The sequence below is a fragment of the Podarcis tiliguerta genome, assembly GCF_965153285.1.
Source record: "Podarcis tiliguerta genome assembly, chromosome: 9".
NCBI classification, from domain to species: Eukaryota; Metazoa; Chordata; class Lepidosauria; order Squamata; family Lacertidae; genus Podarcis; species Podarcis tiliguerta.
In genome coordinates, this window is record NC_139542.1 from 40,870,407 (window position 1) to 40,889,467 (window position 19,061).

Consider the following 19,061-nt stretch of genomic DNA (forward strand, 5'->3'; position numbering starts at 1 on the left):
AGTGCTTAAAACAGCAGCAGCTACATAGTCCTCTAGATGTTATTGGACTCTAAATCCCATCAGCCCCTGACAGCATGGCCAAGAGTCCTGGGTAATGGGAGTTAAGTGTCCAAAGATATCTGGAGAGTCACAGGTTCACCATCTCTGTTTTAAAATGCCAAAACTAGCAGCTTAAAGTTCTGGGCTACATGCACCATGAAGCATTTGTGGTTTGCTGAACATAGCCTTGAGCTATGTGATTTCATTGGTGATTTCATTGCTTTATGTTAATAAACAAAAAAGACGCATAACAGTCTCCATTTCATTGTGTTTACAGAAATCCATCACTCTGTGTGGCTGGGTCCACACTCCAGTGTACTCTGTACCCAGTGCACACCCATTGCTGGTTTGGGAAGTGTACATACTGCATTAGCAACAAACCATATCTATCTTGTAATTTATGAAATACAGAGCCTTGATGTGTTTTCCTCCTAACCACCTTCATTCCAAATTGAGAAGAAGGCCGGAGTGCAAAGAAGTATCAACGTCACTCTTTCTGGTAATTTTACAGTCAGCATACTCTGACATAGCTCCAAGCATATCTAGTACTTCAGATGTGCCTTTGTGTTTTAGTTTGATAAAAGGAAGTGTAAATAGTGTTAGACATAAATGTAGATAAAGTGATACCTTTTATTAAAGCAACAGGAAGTGTTAAGTCAAATATCAAGTTTGCCTATGACGCACGTAGATCAGTTTGGAAATACTCTGCTGTCAAAAATCTGTAGACATGTGAAAACAAGGAAGCAAGGCACTAGAATTCAAAAAGGGCACTGGAGAGTCCTATTGATCAACACCATAGGGCAGTGCTCAAATTATTGGGGGTGAGGTAGGGGGCTCATAATAAAACTCACAAGCCCTTTAACTTTCCAAGTTTAGCTCAATTGTAACCACCTAAAAACAATAGCTAAGGGGACTGCCCCAGCCCTGAGGTTCATTTTGCACTCTCTTTGATGGCCTTCTGCCAACAGGTAAATGCCACCATGTTCAGAAAGGTGTCTTGTCCTGCCAGGTTGATTAGGTTCTGCTCCTGCTGCTCATTGATGTGTTTAGTTTAGCTGGTGGTTCTTTATGTCCATACCTGTTTTTGTTCACTTGTTTCTGTGTCTTGATAGTTGCTTTATTGTACTTTATTATTGGAATTGTGAGTTGTTTAAAGGTGTTTTTATTGGAATTGCAGGCTATCTGCCTTGGATGCCTTAATACAGAAAGGTAAGTTAATAATTTTATGAAAAGTACTAATAAATAGCAATATTGTGGAATGGTCCCCAAATTTCTTCTGTGCACTAACTTGAGAAAATGTGAGAATTCAAGCATGCCATTTAGATCTCATCCATGTGATAATTTTGAATGTGTTTCAGTCATTCCACACATCACAATTGCTACAGCAAAAGTACAGAATGTGCAGTTGTCATTCCAGGCTAAGTTACTAAACTTGGCTCCCATTGAAATCAATGGGAGTTCATAAAGTCATGACTAACTTTTCACATTGGTCTCATTGGGATCCATCCGCAACTAACTTACTCAGGATCCAACCTATTGTGTTTATGCATAAGAGCTGCAGCCAGTGTCTGAATCCTTACACATAGATGCCTTTCATTATGTGTGACTGAAAAACCAACATCACACAATTGTCACCAGGCTTAAGATAACCACTTTTTGTAATAGCTAGTTGGTGATCTGTATATATATATTCTTGCATGCCACCCCATTCTCTGAGTGGTGTGAGACTCCAGGGGTTCCCAGCGCCTACCCAGGGGTCAGTTTCCTTGGAATAAGGGACAGTGGAAACTGCGGCTTCTTTACAACATATGGTTTATTTACACATATCTACAACCTGAGCCTAAGATGGAGGGGCTCACAGCATTAACCCTGTGAAGGCCTTGCTTCTCCCATAGTCACAGCCATGGATTCCAGCCGGAATCAAGCATGGCTCTTTCTCTCTGGCTTCTCTGCCTGCTTCTTGCCCAGCTGTCACACACTCTAATCTGGCTATTGTCCTCCTCACCAGCAGCCAGGTGAAGGAGGGAGGTCTACCCATGAGCCCATTGGTACAGTGCAACCTCTTTAGTTATACTAATCACCATACATGCAGTTACCTAGGTAGCAACTATGACCCTTGCCTGGCTAATTCAACAATGGAATCCTCCATTAGATTTTAATCCATACTGGATCCAGGTGATTAGAAGGGACTTGGGCATTATACAACTCACAACGCTATAGATCAGGCTTCCTCAACCTCGGCCCTCCAGACGTTTTTGGCCTACAACTCCCATGATCCCTAGCTAGCAGGACCAGTGCTCAGGGATGATGGGAAGTGTAGTCTCAAAACATCTGGAGGGCTGAGGTTGAGGAAGCCTGCTATAGCTGTTGAAAACCAAATTGACTTTTTAATGAAATTGCAGCATACAAGTATTCTTTAAAAAATAAATAAACCATACATTTTAGGGATTCGCTTTAAAAACCTCACAAAGCTGCCAGAATTTAGGTATCAGATCACAAATAAATAATTTTACCCAAGTACATCATCAACAACCCATTCTCAGTCCTTCAATAGACCTGAAATTGTGAATATTTGACATATATTCTGGCAACAAAGACTTCACCAGCCTGGATTTTGATGACAATGTAGTAGAAGAACTTGCATAATTAATGGATGTCATGCTTGAGGCCATGAAAGCTTTTAAAAACGTTGTTGCTGAAATTAGCCTCAACATAAACGGGGCTGAAACAAGAATGCTCATCGTTTGCAGTTTCAAGCCCTGCTATGAAACTTCAGCATTTTAGCATGTAGCAATCTAAATCATTTTTTATTTCACCTACTTTAGCTCTGCAGTTAGTTACGCATGTAGTAGCATTAAAACATGAAGGTGTTGCTTAAAGCCATGCCATCTAACAATACATTTCATACACCAAGCTCAATATTCAAAAGGATAAAAGACCCAGATGGTTTGTTGTGAATCTATGGCACCTCTGCCAACTTTTTTAAAAAACACCACCAAACCGATACTTTTGAGGTGAGACACATTCAAACCATGGGAAATGTTAAAGGATTTAGATTAAAATCAAATTAAGAACTTTCTTTTGGAACTTAGCTAGATTGGGCTTTGCCAGTTCAAGAATGATGTTTACATAATTCAGCCGTTTGATATGAAACTTCTGGCTCATATCAATCCCCTAGAAAGTTTTTTCAAATGCATTAGCTTTTTCTGTCTTTGATGCCTGTGTTCATTACCTTTACAAGTTGTGGTATTATGTGACCTGACCACATAAGATGACCCAACTAGAATCTGTTTATAGTTCTACAACCCTGTCTTTAGTTCACAAAAGTAATGCATTTGAAGACTTGATTGCAGACTCACAGCTATCATTGAAAGAGAGGAGCAGTCCACCATTATTCAAAACCTTTATGCTGGATCCAGCGCATATAGCAATGTTCATATTCCACTTGCTAAACCATTTTAGCCCCCAGTGACAGCATAGCAAAACTGTAATAGATAAGGAAAATCAGAGCTATTATACATGGCTGGGGAACATTGCACACCTTTTTTTTTTTAAAGGGAATATGGGTTGAGGTATTGCAGAGCTAGAGTGTGTGATTTGGATAACTTTTTGCTGTATGCCAACTAGGATTGCCAACTTTTGAAGCAGCCCCTTTAGTTGTCTCTTTAACAACAGTGTGATCTGCAGCAATTAGCAGATGATAATATTTAGCTCCATGCCATAAAAAGCTGCTCACCTGCTGATTTCTCCCTATTAAACCCCTGCTTAAGGGACAGGAACAGACTGGACTGTTCCTCCCTCCCCCTATGCACATTGGCAATCCAAGTGCCAACTAACATGTACCAAATAAATCCTAAAATAAATGTGCTTGCTGGAACCCTGAATAGATGGATGAAAATGGAACACAGAGATTTGGAGAACTCTTTCTTGATAGCAGAAGGAATACCAAGACAATAGTTTTGTTTTGCCTTTTTTTTTACTTTCCCTGCTGGTGCCTAAGCATTTCTCTTCCAAAATCCATTGTTTCTGTCCTAGATTATTCCCACCCCCCTTTCTTAATTATTATCCTCTGCATTCTTCCCCCTGGTGTCTTGCCATTAATTGCTTTGTTCTCTAGCTTGCAGTAATTAAAGAGTACTGAAATACAACAGGAGATTTGCCTGTTTCTCTTGTGAGTATGAGGATGTTGCTGAAGTTGAACTGGGTGAGCAAAGCAGAGATCAAATACACAAAGGCACACATGGTCATGACCACATCATGATTAGCAAGTCTGTTTTCTCTTTGCGTTGTTCCCCAGGGATCTGTTCTTGGCCCTCTGCTCTTCTCTAGCCTTTACTCACTGTCCCTGGGTGACTTCATCAAATCCCACAGTTTTCAGTGCCTCCTGTACAGATTACACACACCCTGAACTCTCCTCTCCATTCCAGTCCTGCATCATGAACTGCCTCTTCCGTATTTCAGCGTGGATGCTTGGTGTCATCATCTCAAATTCAGTATGTTCAATCGTTCCTCCAGCCCTTCTCTCATACCCTTTTTATCCATTGACAAATGTTACTGTTCAAGCTTTGGCTTTATCTTGACTCCCCACTCTTTCTCCTTTGCTCCCTGTATTAAGTAATTCGCTAAAATGTGCCACTTCTCCCTTTATTACATTTTGAAAATATGGCTGTTCCTCTTGGCAAAAACTCTGGTGCATGACTTGATCATGTATTGGCTATCTTAATGTAATCTCCTTTCTGGTTGTCCCACCTGTCTTCTTTTGTCTCACCTTAGTCTATTCTGTGTTAATTGGTGGAAATTATCAAACTTCTGGAACAGAGGTTAGAAACCAGAAGCCCGAAGCCAAATGTTTCTCTACAGGCCTCTTGATCTGGCCATCAGAATTTCCCAACCCATGCCCAGTCCAGTTCGCATCTCCTCTCACCAGCCTACTTAATAGCCCTGGGAAAAATGCAACCTGATAAGGGGTCATCCTTTAAGCATGTCATTTGTTAAGGATGAATGGGAAAGTTGTGGAAAAATAAGGAAAGCATATTGGTTAGAATAAGCAATGAGAAACCATAGTGTGTGTGTGGATTTAACAGTGCAATTGTATACATGTCTACTCATAAGTAAACTTCATTGAGTTCAATAGGACATACTCTCAGGCAAGTGGGGGGTAGGATTAGGATTGCAGTGTAAAACTAATGTATTTTATGGACAGTACCTATAAGCCACCTTAGAAGCCCAGTGTAATTTTATCTACTGTTTCTCCCCACACCCTCTTACCTTTCATATAAGTAATGCATATATACATCTGGCTTATGTAAGAATGTATACCTCCTCACTTATTTCCAGGTGAAATCTGAGTTGGTCATACATGGCGGCATTTATAAGTGCATGTACGGTACATTATCTTAGTCCTACAGGAAATGAATTCTTCCAGTGATGGTATCTGAGCCTGATGATTGATTTCACCCCAAGAGTCTGCATTGTCTGTGCACCTAAGTGTCCTCTAGTGGGACAAACACCAGCTTTGGGGCAGGGGTCATTGCAAAAGCACTGCAGGAAAAGATTAATCCCTCCTCACCCAGCATTGTGGCTCAATCCAGATTTCCACACATACACACCTGCCCATCCACAAGTCTTGTATAGTTAGACCTTCTAAGGTTGGGGGTCACTGACATGGTGCCTACAAATGCTGGGGTACCCCCAGGAAGCTTAGTATTATGTCCACTGGGCTAGCTGATCCCCTCTGTACCAGATTGCCAACCCTGAAACAGATTAAAATGGCCTCATTTCAATATCAGCACAGGCCACCATATGACCCAAATTCATTGCTTAAATATCTAAAAAAAATACTAGCCTGCTGCTGCATAGATTCAACTGTCAGCCCAGAAAGCTTCTGTACATGGATAATTTTATTTTATTCTTAAGTAAAAGGCTACAAATCATAAATAACAAACACAAGAGAGAAACGCCCAGAATTACCACAAAGGCAAGTAAAAGCAAATAAGATATAAGACCAAGGTTGGTGCTTAGTCTGATTATTCTGCCTCTCTTCACAAGTTCCATAGCATTGCACCATAGAGTTCCCAAGGTACTGATGACTGATATTTGATAGCAAGGCTTTTAACTATTAAGAGTTTCACAAACCTTGTATGCCTTGCTGGTATATCAGGGGCCTCTACCCCCTCATTTATATATTTAGTAAAGTCACACCACACTAAATAAAAAATGTCATATCTTGATATCCCTCTCTGTGAAAACCTTAGCTTTTCTGACATCACCAGAAATCAGAGTCTTTGTCATACCAAATTTCTACCGTGGCTTTATCCATGTACTTCCAAAAGCATGTGATGTTCGGTGTAGCTGCCATTAGCAAATAGTCAAATTGTTCTTTATTTTATTTGCTTCTGACAGTGAGGAAAGCAGCCATGGTTTCTTAGGAGTATTACCTCAGTGGTCGGCAAGGTTTACCTCGCCTGGGCCAGTTCACTCCAGCGGAGATCCCTCCGTTGGCCGGATTGTGAGCGCCCGTGCTCCCGATTTCTGGCATCCGCGCATGTGTGGGGACTCGCCGAGCAGGCAGCGCGGTTCGGGAACAGCTTGTGGGCTGGTTAAACGAACCCCAGGCGTTGCTTGTGGCTCATGGGCCTTAGGTTGCTGACCCCTGTGTTAGCTGAGCACCTGGGACGGACTTCATCAGTTTGCAATCTGCATCTTCGAAATGACTCTACAGGATGACCTCATGGCTACAGCATCAAGCTTAATATTTGTACTTCCTTGTTGTCGTCCCCCACCCCCTTTACCCCACCACACTCTGCTTTGTTAACATCTTCCCTAATGAAGAGTTCTGGAGAACTTGAATGCCTGCCACATTTTTGTGACTAAATGGTTGGTCCTATATAAAAGCATTACCGAACCTTGGACTTGGGAGGGTTTAAACACTCACACACACACACACACACACACACACAGATTAATAACTGTCAGAAAATTGGTTCAAATCTTCCTGTTTGGACAAGTGCCCAATAAGCTTTCATTGATGGTAGATTGAACTATATGATGGAATGTATTGTTAATTAGATTTTAAGTCTTTTAAAACAACATCAACCAATATTTGCTCTGTACTCAGGTTTTTATTATATTTACTTTAGATTACTTTGAGTTGTATAGAAAAAGAAGTTTGTAAAAAAATAAAAAAAATGCACACTGGCATTGAGGAATAGCCTTAATAGTCTATGCACATTCTGAGCTGTTCTAAACATATTGGCGGCTATTCAGCAGCCTCTGACAATTTATCCCCCACCCCCACCCCTCCCTGTCTTCTGTATTTACCACTTAGTTCTTTGGCAGTGGAGAATGTTTCCCTTATTTTTCTCACCCCTCACAAAAGCTGTGCTCTGCTTAACATGCACATTCTTTCTTCCAGAGCTCTTTGCAGCCCCTCCACCATCTACTACAATTGGCTAAATGCCAAATGGTAGGGTGGGCAGCATAAGGGGGGGGGGAAAGCTTTTTTTCACAGACAAGCTGTCTTGCAGTTTCTTTCTTGTATTCAAGGTGCATATGGATGCTATTACAGAAACATATTTTTAAAGCATGGATAGATACAGGCATTCCTACAGAACTGGTGCACAAAGCCTCTGATGCTTATAGAGCAAGCCTAGGCTAACATAATGCCAGGGTGCATTGCACCACCCCTATACAAGCTGAACAGCCATTGAATCAAAGTAACCTTGGCCCAGGATAAAAAAAAGCAATACAAAAACTGCATTAAAAATGACAGACATGCCCCCAGCATCCCTGGGAACACTGCCAGTGCCCACCAATCAGGGACTGTGCCAGTCAGCCAATGAACTCATGACAACAAGGACATACCCTTGCAGCCCCGCTTACACACAATATACAGAATGGCAGCACAGTGTCCAAAATCCATTGGCCCCAATGGCACAGAAACCAGTTTCCTCAGGCATCCCTTGAGGCCAGAGGGAAGAAGGTGGGGCTACATAAACATAGCACCTGATTAAAGTCTGCCTGTGAAGAGCACACACAGGTCTCCTAGGATAAGCATTCAAGACCACCCAGGGCAGGATAAGCCTTCTTTTGGCCAAGCAGCCAATGGGAGGAGCCAGCAACAAGGGCAGCCATTGGCTAATGTGGACGGAGTCACAGAAGGTGGGAGTTGCTGTTTCCTGCCTCATGTTGAAGTCAATGGGGAGGAAATTATTTGTGCCAGGTCTGGGGCTGGTGTAGAATTGGGCTGTTGACAAGGATGCAGCTGTGGACTGAAGCAGCATTAGATATGGGAAAGTGTGTCCATCCCCACATTCCCCCTTGACACTGTTTTGTTTGGGCCATTCTGCCATCTTTGCCAGTGCAAAGGCTCTGTCAACAGAATGTGTTCTGGGGTCTGCTGCGTTTGCACCAATTTCTGTAGCCCCTTCAGCTGGTATCAGATATTTTCCCCCATGCAGGATGTGTGTATGCTTTAGAAGTTTTGGAAAATAGTAATTTTCACAGTATTCATATTACAGTAGTACCTTGATTTAAGAACAGCTTAGTTTATGAACAACATGGATTAAGAATGCTGCAAACCTGGAAGTAGGTATTTTGGTTTGTGAACTTTGCCTCAGAAGCAGAACATGTTTCCGCTTCCTGTTGAGTGTATTCCATTTGTACCGTAAATTGAATCCCCCGCTGTTTTGGTTTGTGAACTGGAGTGTGTTCCATTTGTAAATTGAATCCCCCACTGCTATGGGAAAGCACGCCTTGGTTTAAGAATGCTTTGGTTTAAGAACGGACTTCCAGAACAGATTAAGTTCGTAAACCAAGGTACCACTGTATAGGGATATGAAGTAGTGTAGAAGTACTGTTTCGTTTCTTTCTTTCTTTTTACAAAGATAGCTCAATTTTTTGAGTATTTACTCATGACCAAGGCCCACTAAGTTCAACAGAGTTTTATGCCACATATATTTGCATATGTGTGTTGTCTTTGACTGAAACACTGTGCATACTTACTAGACAGTAAGGACCAAACTGCCCATTGCATCAAATGTATAGCTTAATGGGGTTTTTTAAATAAAAAAAAAGTATGGGGGGGGGCAGGAATCAGGACCACAGTGCACAGGGAAGATTTTTGGAAGTCCTTTTCTGCTGCATTGTGGACCTGATTAAAGGGCTCCCCGCCGCTATTTGCAATGGGAGGGAGGCTTCTAGTTGGGCCATTCTGAAATGAAAGAGAAATGGAAGGCGTCAAGGGAGCTCCTCCCATGAAAAGGTGTTCCAAAGCTCCAGTGGAAACAAATATTTTGCTTCTTGTATCCCTTATCAAGTATGGAACCTGTAATAGAACCTCATTGGTGAATCTCAAATGTGGAGGAGTTTTATAGGGGAGAAAGTGTTCTCTGAGATAACTGGCACCTCCTTGGACATTTAGGGCTTTAAAGTTAAAACCCAGGTCCTTGAACTGAGCTTGGAAATTAATTGGAGTCTGTTACAGATCTTTTAGAAAAGGTGATATATATGAGAGCACCAACTTCAGCCTGTCAGTAATCAAGCATTCTACATTAGCATTCTGCAAAAGCTTTAAGTTTCCAGACCGTCTTCAAAGATTACCGGTATTGTAGGAAACACTACAATAATCCAGTCTGGAAGTGACCAAAACGCTGATGACAGTTGATAGGTCTTGCATCTTTCAACAGCAAGTGTAACTGGCATATCAACCAAAGCTCATAAAAGACCCTCCCAGCCTCAGCTGCTTCCCTGAGACTCCTACATATGTGCCCTGCATTAGAATGGAGAAGGAAGTTGATTAAGATGCATTTTAATGTTCTAAAATGAAGAGGCTGGCAAGAAGGAATGGATGCAGAAATAGTTTTCACATACATTAATAATAATAATAATAATAATAATAATAATAATAATAAAATAAATGATAAATAATATATTATTTATACCCTGCCCATCTGGCTGGGTTTTCCCATACATCCCCTTCAAAAGCATCATCTGAAACTGGATTCCAAGTCTCTTGTGTTCTGTTGGGGAAAGCCTGGCTGCTGTGAATTAAAAATTCCCGACTGTTGCCAGGTCCAAATCCTGGGCCAACTCAAGGGTGGAGAGAAAGGAACAAGCACAAGCTAGTCGCATTAAGTTCTGACACCTGACAAAGTTCCTCCCCAGACTGAGCAATGTTCAAGCCTCCCCGTCCCCACACCCCGCTGTCCTTTCATTAGCCACAACTTGAAACAAATTCATTGAAGTGATAGACGGGTAAGTTTGAAAAAAATGGTTTTGGAGAAGGAACTACAGCCTGAAGGTATTGTTAAAATGCTTTGTTTTCCGTGTTTGCTGTCACCAACGTCTACTGCCCTACTATTAATTTCTAAAAGCATAAAAAGCACAGGTCTAATTCAGGAGCTTTTCTGTTTATTTCTTTTTTAAAAAAACAAAAACAAAAGCTTCCATGGGATGGAGGAATGCTCATTTGGAAGATGTGACGTTAAATGTCTTGGATTTTTGAGACCAAAGCTGGATCATAAGAAGAGACCAGTGACAAGGCAGCTGCAATATGTTAAATTTTGAGTACTAGATGGTTACAACAAATGTATTTATGATATATTCTGTAGACAACATTCCATAACTATAGAATATTTCACAATACTATAGGACATGACTACCATAGTGAAATTCAAGGCTGCAGTGTGAGTTCTGGTAGGGTGATTTTTTATTGAATTGCCTAAGATCCAGGACAAAGCGCCGCCTTTCGGAAATTCCCCCCAGATGTCAATTCTGCCTTTGAAATCCCAGAAATGCCTGGGAAATTCTGGATGTATGGCAGCCCTAGTTCTAGGATGTTTAGGGTGCAGTCCTAATATACGCAAGTTGTGCTGAGCGGCTATGGGATATGATGGAACTCGTGATATGCTACTGGCATAATAGATATGCCAGCAGAACCCTCCAGATACATTGGCAGAATGGCTGAAACATTGTGCAGTCACTATGAGGGGCAATACAGAGGATGAGTGCATTTATGCTGTATCCTATACCACCCAAATTCATGGCTGCACCCCTGTCAACGGCAGAACTTTATACCAACCCAAACATGGAGTTCATTAGCTCCATGTGTGGGTGGCAATCACTTGCATAGTTTCTATGTGGTTGCCACTGCTGGTGTTTCCAGGAACACTGTGGGCATGTTTGTCATTTTAATGTTGTTTTTGTATGTTATGGTTGTCTGTTTTTCCCCTCCCCTCCTGGTCTGAGTATGTATAAGATACAGTGGCTGCTCCATCAATGCAGCAGTAAGCAGAGTTGCTCTGCCCTTTATGCATTGTAAAAATGAAACGTTTTCTATCTTGTGATACTATGTGTGATACAAAAGATCTGAGTTCCTACACCAAGGAAGCAACTGCCAATCTCTTCCTTTTGCATCAATGCCATTTTCAGTCACGTAATAGTGTCCAATTCCCAGACAATTAAGTATTCTGGGGAGAGATTATGAAACCACTCCTGAATATTTAGGAAGACATAGTAACATTTGAAGTAATTGATTTTTATTTCTGTTTCTTTTGATTTCCTGCCGCCAAAGGATGGACTTGGAACGGATTTTACTGAAACCTTTGTGATATTTCCCATAGGTTCCAGAAATAAGCATGATTTTTGCTATAGTCTGTCATTTTGGGATAAAAATGCATCAGATGTTTTGGACTGCCATTGAGAAGACTTACATAACAGATGTTTAAATGCATCTTGGAATGATTGAATAATGAAGAAAATGAATCATTTGCTTCTGTTCAATAGATCCAGACATCTGCGACTAGTTAGCAATGTGCAGGCTTTCACAAACAAAGAAATCCTGAGCCGAGAGATAGCCATATGACTTCATTAATTCAGATATATCAGAATTGTGTGTGTGTTTTCATGTTAGAAAAATGTAGATATATGGGTATACAGAGGAATGTGGAGAGGACGAGAGGGAAGAAAGATGAAGAAACCTCACATTGCTTAAGGCCAGAAAGGGGCAAGTGTACTAGGGACAGTGGCCAAGAGATAAGATAGTTAAAGGAAGGGAGACAAAATAAGGTGAAAAGCAAGGGACTGTGGGCATTGGTTTGTAATACACATCTAATTAGTTGGCTGGAGACTTCTAGTATTGAGTTTATGTTACTACAGTGGTACCTTGGTTCTCGAATGGCTTAGTTGTCGAACAAATTCACTCCTGAACGCTGCAAACCCAGAAGTAAGAGTTCCGGTTCGCGAACATTTTTCAGAAGCTGAACGTCCAACACGGCTTCTGCAGCTTCCAATTGAGTGCAGGAAGCTCCTGCAGCCAATCGGAAGCCATGTGTTGGTTTTCGAATGATTTCGGGAGTCAAACAGACTCCCGGAATGGATTAAGTTTGATAACCAAGGTACTACTGTACTATGTTTTGTACATTGTGGAAAGACAGCTGCCATTTTGGCTCATGTGAGGAAGCACACTTTTCTTAAGCAACCCAAACATTCCCAAATAATTACTTCATACTACATGAATACTTGTGAAGGATTCTGTACTAGACGTATTACTGACCTCGTTGTATCACCTGATCTTCCATGAGGTACACTTCTTTTCCCCACCCCGCAACTGCAGAAGTTGGCTAATATATATTTAACACAGAGAGAGAGAGAGAGTAAGTGCATTAGAATCATCTTGTCAGATGCAATTTGAACAATTCCACAGAAGGCTTTAGACTGCCTTAACAGTTCACCACAGCTTTGACCTACATGGAATGAACTTTGCTGGGATGAGGCAGTGATTAGGTTTTAATGAGAGCTGATCCCCAGGATTCTGGGGGGATGCTTGCTGCTTTATAGGAAAAGGCTAGTAGGTGAACAATGAGCAGCTGCTGGTGTGTGCATGGAGTGGACGTTTTCTTGTCTGGCTGGTTTGCCCTCTTAACTGAGTTTTAAATTGTGGATGAAACTGGTACCTCGCAGTATTTATCATTCTGTTGTTTGGGTTGGCATTCCAAACTAAGCAGATCTACTTAAAATCTATAGCCTATGCGGAGATTCATTCATTCCCACACACCCACTAGGCCATATGCTTTGAACAGACTTGGGTGAAAACGACATGATGAAGAGACACAAACAAGGTAAATGTTCCACCAAGGGATCACTACTTTTAAAGCAACAAAACCACTCGTGGATTTTTCAAAAATTGCATACGTTTATTGCAAAAAATATATAACATACTGTTAAAGCATCTAAGATACAGAAAAGATGGGAGAGTGGCTTTTGTACATAGTAATCAAATGAGTCAGTCAAAACATGCCAAATCTGTGGAGCCCAAAGACTCTTTCCAAGGAACTGTTTCGTCATAACCTAGTTCAGTTGTATAGCAAACAATGGATATTGATTGACAAAAGAAATTATGTGTCTGGAATAATAATGTTTTGACTCAGGCACAGAATCAGTTACTTTTTTAAAGCTCCTGTTTGAGGAAACCCCATTATGTCTTCAGCCTTTCCTGATATACTCTACAGGTCCCAAAGACTTGGCTTGGAGCTCACTAAGCTTATTTATGTTTGAGAATCCCTCTTTTCCATTTCTGGCACTGTCTGAAGGCCCCTTGAGCCTAGACTTCCTAGGCTGGCCAATAGGAGCATTGGGAAGATTGTGTTGTGTGCTTTATTGTTGTGAACAGCTTGAAAGATCCATGTCTTCATGTTTGTTTTCAAACATTTGTTTGCATTTTTGCAAATTACCGGTAAGCATAGGTTGTGAAAGTAATTGAAATAAAATTTGGATCCCCCTCTTATATTCAATGGGTGTAATTCAACATTGTCCTACTACAAACATTCAATCTGAGCAAGTATGGTATATCAGCTTTCCAGAAAGAGCAATCTGAAGCTCACTTTGTAAGCACATTTTCTTTTAAATATGCATTATCTGCTTTTGAAATATGGGGGGGGGTGTCATTAATTGAGCTTTACTCAGAGTAGACCCAATTAATAGCCCTACTCTGAGTAGGACTTGCACTGACTACAGCCCATTGATTTTGAAATGATGTTTAGCAAACTTCTAACTGGTAAAATCTTGATATGTCTGGAAAAACAAAAATCCTTTTTATTCCAAGGAATTTGCTTTTCACCAATTGATCTTACCTATTTTGCAAAGAAATTGTAGGATGTGAGCTGGAAAGTTTCTAGTTCAGAGCTGTCATCCATCATTAACCCACTAAGTAACACTGCTCTCGTAGTTTCAGCAATATGACTTGCCTTCTAGGATTGTTGTAAGGATTGCTATCACAATGTAAATGAAGTAAATTGAATACTTGAAATTTGTTATAAATACATGCTAAATATTCTAATAAGCACGACACTGCAATAAACCTGGAGAAAGTAGTAGTTAACTCAAATCCTTTCAAATCCAAAGGACTTTTCTCCTAGCTTTCTACGGGAACTTCTAGAGGGTGGCTGTATATTGCAAAAGGGTCATTCAGATCTGATTTTGGGGGGGGGGTGAGATTTGCATGTTTGCTTCCATGCATTCTGTTTTTACAGTCATGCATATTCATTGCTTTTCTACTCTTTCTCTCTTATACACTCTGGAAGTGTGTGTTACAGTAAAAATTATAAGGACTGAAGCACTATATCTTGGAATGTGGCTGTGCATAGTACTCATCAGTTTCCAACCCTAATGGTTCAGGAGAGAGACTGTTTCAATGAACATTGTCAACTTTCAGAAGGGAGTAGTTTGCAGAAACTTAAATAGCCCACCGTTGTCATGGAGATGCTCTGTTCATTGTTAATAGGATATTCAGCATAGATAGCACCTGTTTCATTCATAGAACTATAGTACTGGATTATCATTATTGGCTTTTAGCACATTTGTAAGGAACATCTTTGAAAACCAGTTCTGATTAGCAAGATTTTATGAGTATTCACTGAAATGCTCATAATGCTCTTCTATAGTAAAGACTTACAGCTCAGTCCTATGTCTACATAGATGCAAGCTGTATTGAGCCTGACGACAAAACTTACATTTAGATCCCCCTGTGCTTTTAGTTTAGGATAATTTATTGGTGCACCCTATGCGCTGTGGGTTAAACCACAGAGCCTAGGACTTGCCGATCAGAAGGTTGGCAGTTCGAATCCCTGCGACGGGGTGAGCTCCCGTTGCTTGGTCCCTGCTCCTGCCAACCTAGCAGTTCGAAAGCACATCAAAGTGCAAGTAGATAAATAGGTACCACTTCAGCAGGAAGGTAAACGGCATTTCCGTGCACTGCTCTGGTTTGCCAGAAGCGGCTTAGTCATGCTGGCCACATGACCCAGAAGCTGTACGCCAGCTCCCTTGGCCAATAAAGCGAGATGAGCACCGCAACCCCAGAGTCAGCCACGACTGGACCTAATGGTCAGGGGTCCCTTTACCTTTACCTTATGACTCCTGGAAAGTAAATATATTGAAAAAATCTCAAAGAAGCCAAAGACTCTTTGCACAACCAAAAACCTCTGTTTTGTTGTACTGTATATGGCAAACTGTTATAGTTTCACTTTTTTATATTTCCTTGCTTATTCAAAGAAGTCATAAAAGTGGTGAATCAACTGGCTAAAGACTTCATGGGCATTGGCTTGACTTTCAGCTCCTCCATCCACATGCCTTCCCTTTTGGGTGCTGTCACTCATAGCTCTTAAGATGCCATAACACTCTTACCTAAGAGAACACCCATCAGAAGTTCTCTTGTACTGTGTTGGCCAGTACCCAAAGAGGCAGGCACATGGAAAATGATAGGTTGCAATTGGTTCTGTATGTCTGTATCCAAGAAGGACGTGGAAAATACAAGATCCTGTTGGTCACTACTCATTGGGTGATCCAAGAAAAAAAGGCATGGACAAAGATCTTAATGTAACATTTTCCATCTGCTTATCACCTTGAGCTTAGATCTGGCCATATTATGACCTACATGGCTTAAGTGGCAGATAAGGTGGGACAATGAATCACATGCCCTTATCCATCCCCATGGCTGATACCACTGCCACCCACCATCACTGCTTTTGTGCCTGTAGCATTTGGTACTTCAAAAAGTGGCTAAGGGCCAATGTGAGACTCTCTGGTCTGCCCACCTCTGGCCTCACTCTGAGGGAGATATTGTGGGTTAGATGGGTGTCACAGGTGCTCTCTAGGTCAGGTTCTGAGGAAGGGAGCACTTCCTCAAAGTACAGGATGCAGGTGTCTTGCACCAACCAGATCAGTAGAATTGATTCTAAAAGCACTACTGAAGAAACGAGAAAAATAGGACCTTCATTTAATAAAGTGGGAAGTTATATTCTGATGATTCGCTTCTATACCTGCCTTCCTTAATGGGAGGCATAAAGATCTCTATATGTGCCCACAAGGCCTTTGACCCAAGATTTTAATTTTTAAAAATTCCAGGCAGCTAGGCTTGCTTCAAAGCAAAGTCCTGGTGAGGCTCTAGCTGTTTGGCCTATTCATTTCTCCAGAATGCCGCTGGCCCCAGTGTAGGCCCAAAGGCATTATTTTGGAAATAAAGATGGTAGTCAGCTGGAGTCTTGCTAGCACTTCACTTTGAAGTTTGCCTAATGGCCCATAAAATGTTTTTAAAATGGGACTGCACACTGCCTGATAAATGTAATGTGGGAGGCAATGAAGAGTGATTTTTTTTTGGGGGGGGGGAAGCCTTGGGGTAAAGAAAGCAGCGGAAAGAGTGGGCACAGAGGAAAGTCAGAGAAAGAAGACTCCCCCCCCCCACATGTAACTGAAAGCTTTTGAATTTGCATAGTTTTAACACAGGAGCTCCCAAAGCCACCTTTAAATAATGGATCACATCTATCTCCATACTCTGAACCATAAAAATAATGGATCTGGCATTTGTGGTACCACTATGGCACATAAAATGAATCATTGGACTAGATTGTTATGGGTTGTCATTCTTTTTTTACAATGACACCCCTCAAACCACAATGAAATCATATGGCACCTTCGTGTCCACAGGTGTGTTCTGTGAATCACTGGTGGTTTTGCTGGCATCCAACAAAAAAGAAAAGTATTTTGGATCAACATTTTTGTGACACTACCTCCCTGGCAAGTGCTGGACCTCTAGAGCTACAAATGTAAGTTTTAATTTGATGGTGGTTTGGGGGAACCCTATGTAAAAATCATGGAAATTCAAGAGGATTCGTGTTAATTCTGGATCCAGCTTTTACCCAGACCTCATGGGAAAGTGTGTAGCTCTATCCCTTTTTTCCTGTATATGTGCATGTGAGCAAGTTGGGCTGGGGGGTTGGAGTAACAGATGGGGAGAGAAGTGACCCTGTACCCATGTGAGGACTCTGCCAATTATTCAGGAAAAGTTTGCAGACAGATTTTCTGAGTTGGAAAAATGGCCAAGCAACTTCATGTCTCATATTTTTAAAACAACGAAAACTAAAAGTTCTAAGGCTCTACTAGTAGGAGTAATGGGCTGCTTGTTTGAAAATGTTTAACTCCACATTCATCAGTATCTTTGGTGACTTTTTCATTAACTTCAATAGTATCTGGACTTTCTGTAGTGTTTTTCTTCTGTCCAGTTTGGTTTCCATCATTCTTACCCCTTTCATGAGCTTATGAAGGGCACAGATTCAGCTACTGGTAATCAACAGTAAGTAATGGAAATGATTAAATGTTAATCATCACTCTTTTGAGAAAATAAATGCCTTTATGTTTAATGAAGTTCAGCATTTGTAAAATTTCATTTCAATAGCCATTGTTTTTTCCCCTTGAAGTTTAATAACTGTCTGGCTCTCCATTGTGAAATGCTGAATGAAAGGAAAAAGGAAAAATGACACACAACCCATTGTACAAAAAAGATTTTAAAAAGGACTTCCACCTAAACTGCACTTTTCAGTTCTGTGTATCTCGATTACTGGTATGTGACAACAACAGGCCAACATTCCCCTATGTACTGTATGCTAGCATAAAAATATCAGGCTATAGTTCTTTGGGAAAATGTGGTTATACAATGATTAAATCACAATGAAATTGATTCAAGGGTCTGTACTGATAGATGGTTTAAAAATGAAATACAGTGGTACCTCTGGTTACGTACTTAATTCGTTCCGGAGGTCCATTCTTAACCTGAAACTGTTCTTAACCTGAAGCACCACTTTAGCTAATGGGGCCTCCTGCTGCTGTCGTGCTGCCACCGCCCAATTTCTGTTCTCATCCTGAAGCAAAGTTCTTAACCCGAGGTACTATTTCTGGGTTAGCGGAGTCTGTAACCTGAAGCGTATGTAACCCGAGGTACCACTGTACATAGATACAATTCTTAAACTAGAATTATCTTTTGCCAGAGCACTTAGTTTAATGTTACCAGACGTCCCCATTTCCCGGAGACAGTCCCCGGATTTACAAATCAGTCCCCATACAGAATCCATTGAAGCTGAAAAGTGTCCCTGGATTCATTGAAAAAAATCTGGTAACCTTAACTTAGGTCACATGAACTTCTAAGAAATATATTGCTGTAAGTGCTTTGTATGTGGCCTTATGGAGAAGGAATCACATTCTTTTCAAGCATATATGGTTACAGGGGATGGCACCCTTTTGCAGAAGGATTAAAACCCAGCTGCATTAAAGCCCAGCTAATGGGAGTTGGAGTCCAAAATAGCTGGAAGATACCAGGTTGGGGAAGGCTGTCCTACCCACTTTGACCTAATTATGATTCAGTTGACTTCTTTAAATAACTGGTGTCACATGTCAGTTGCCATATCCTCATTCATCTTGTGTAATCTTGATGTGAAACTATAAATGTTCTGTGATTCTTCAGCTGAAAAATTAGCTGGGGACTAACAGCCTGTTATTGACTCCAGCGTGGACTATGAAAATGAGGAATGAAATTTTACTAGAGATTCCACATAAAATAAACCTGGTGTTTTATAGTTAAGTATTGTTCAGCTTCCGGTTGGTATTATATCTGAATGAAGACTAAGGTCGCTCTGCACTTCTCTACTTCTCTCCAGTACTGCATTTTATACTTTATTATCATACTGTTATCTAGTTTT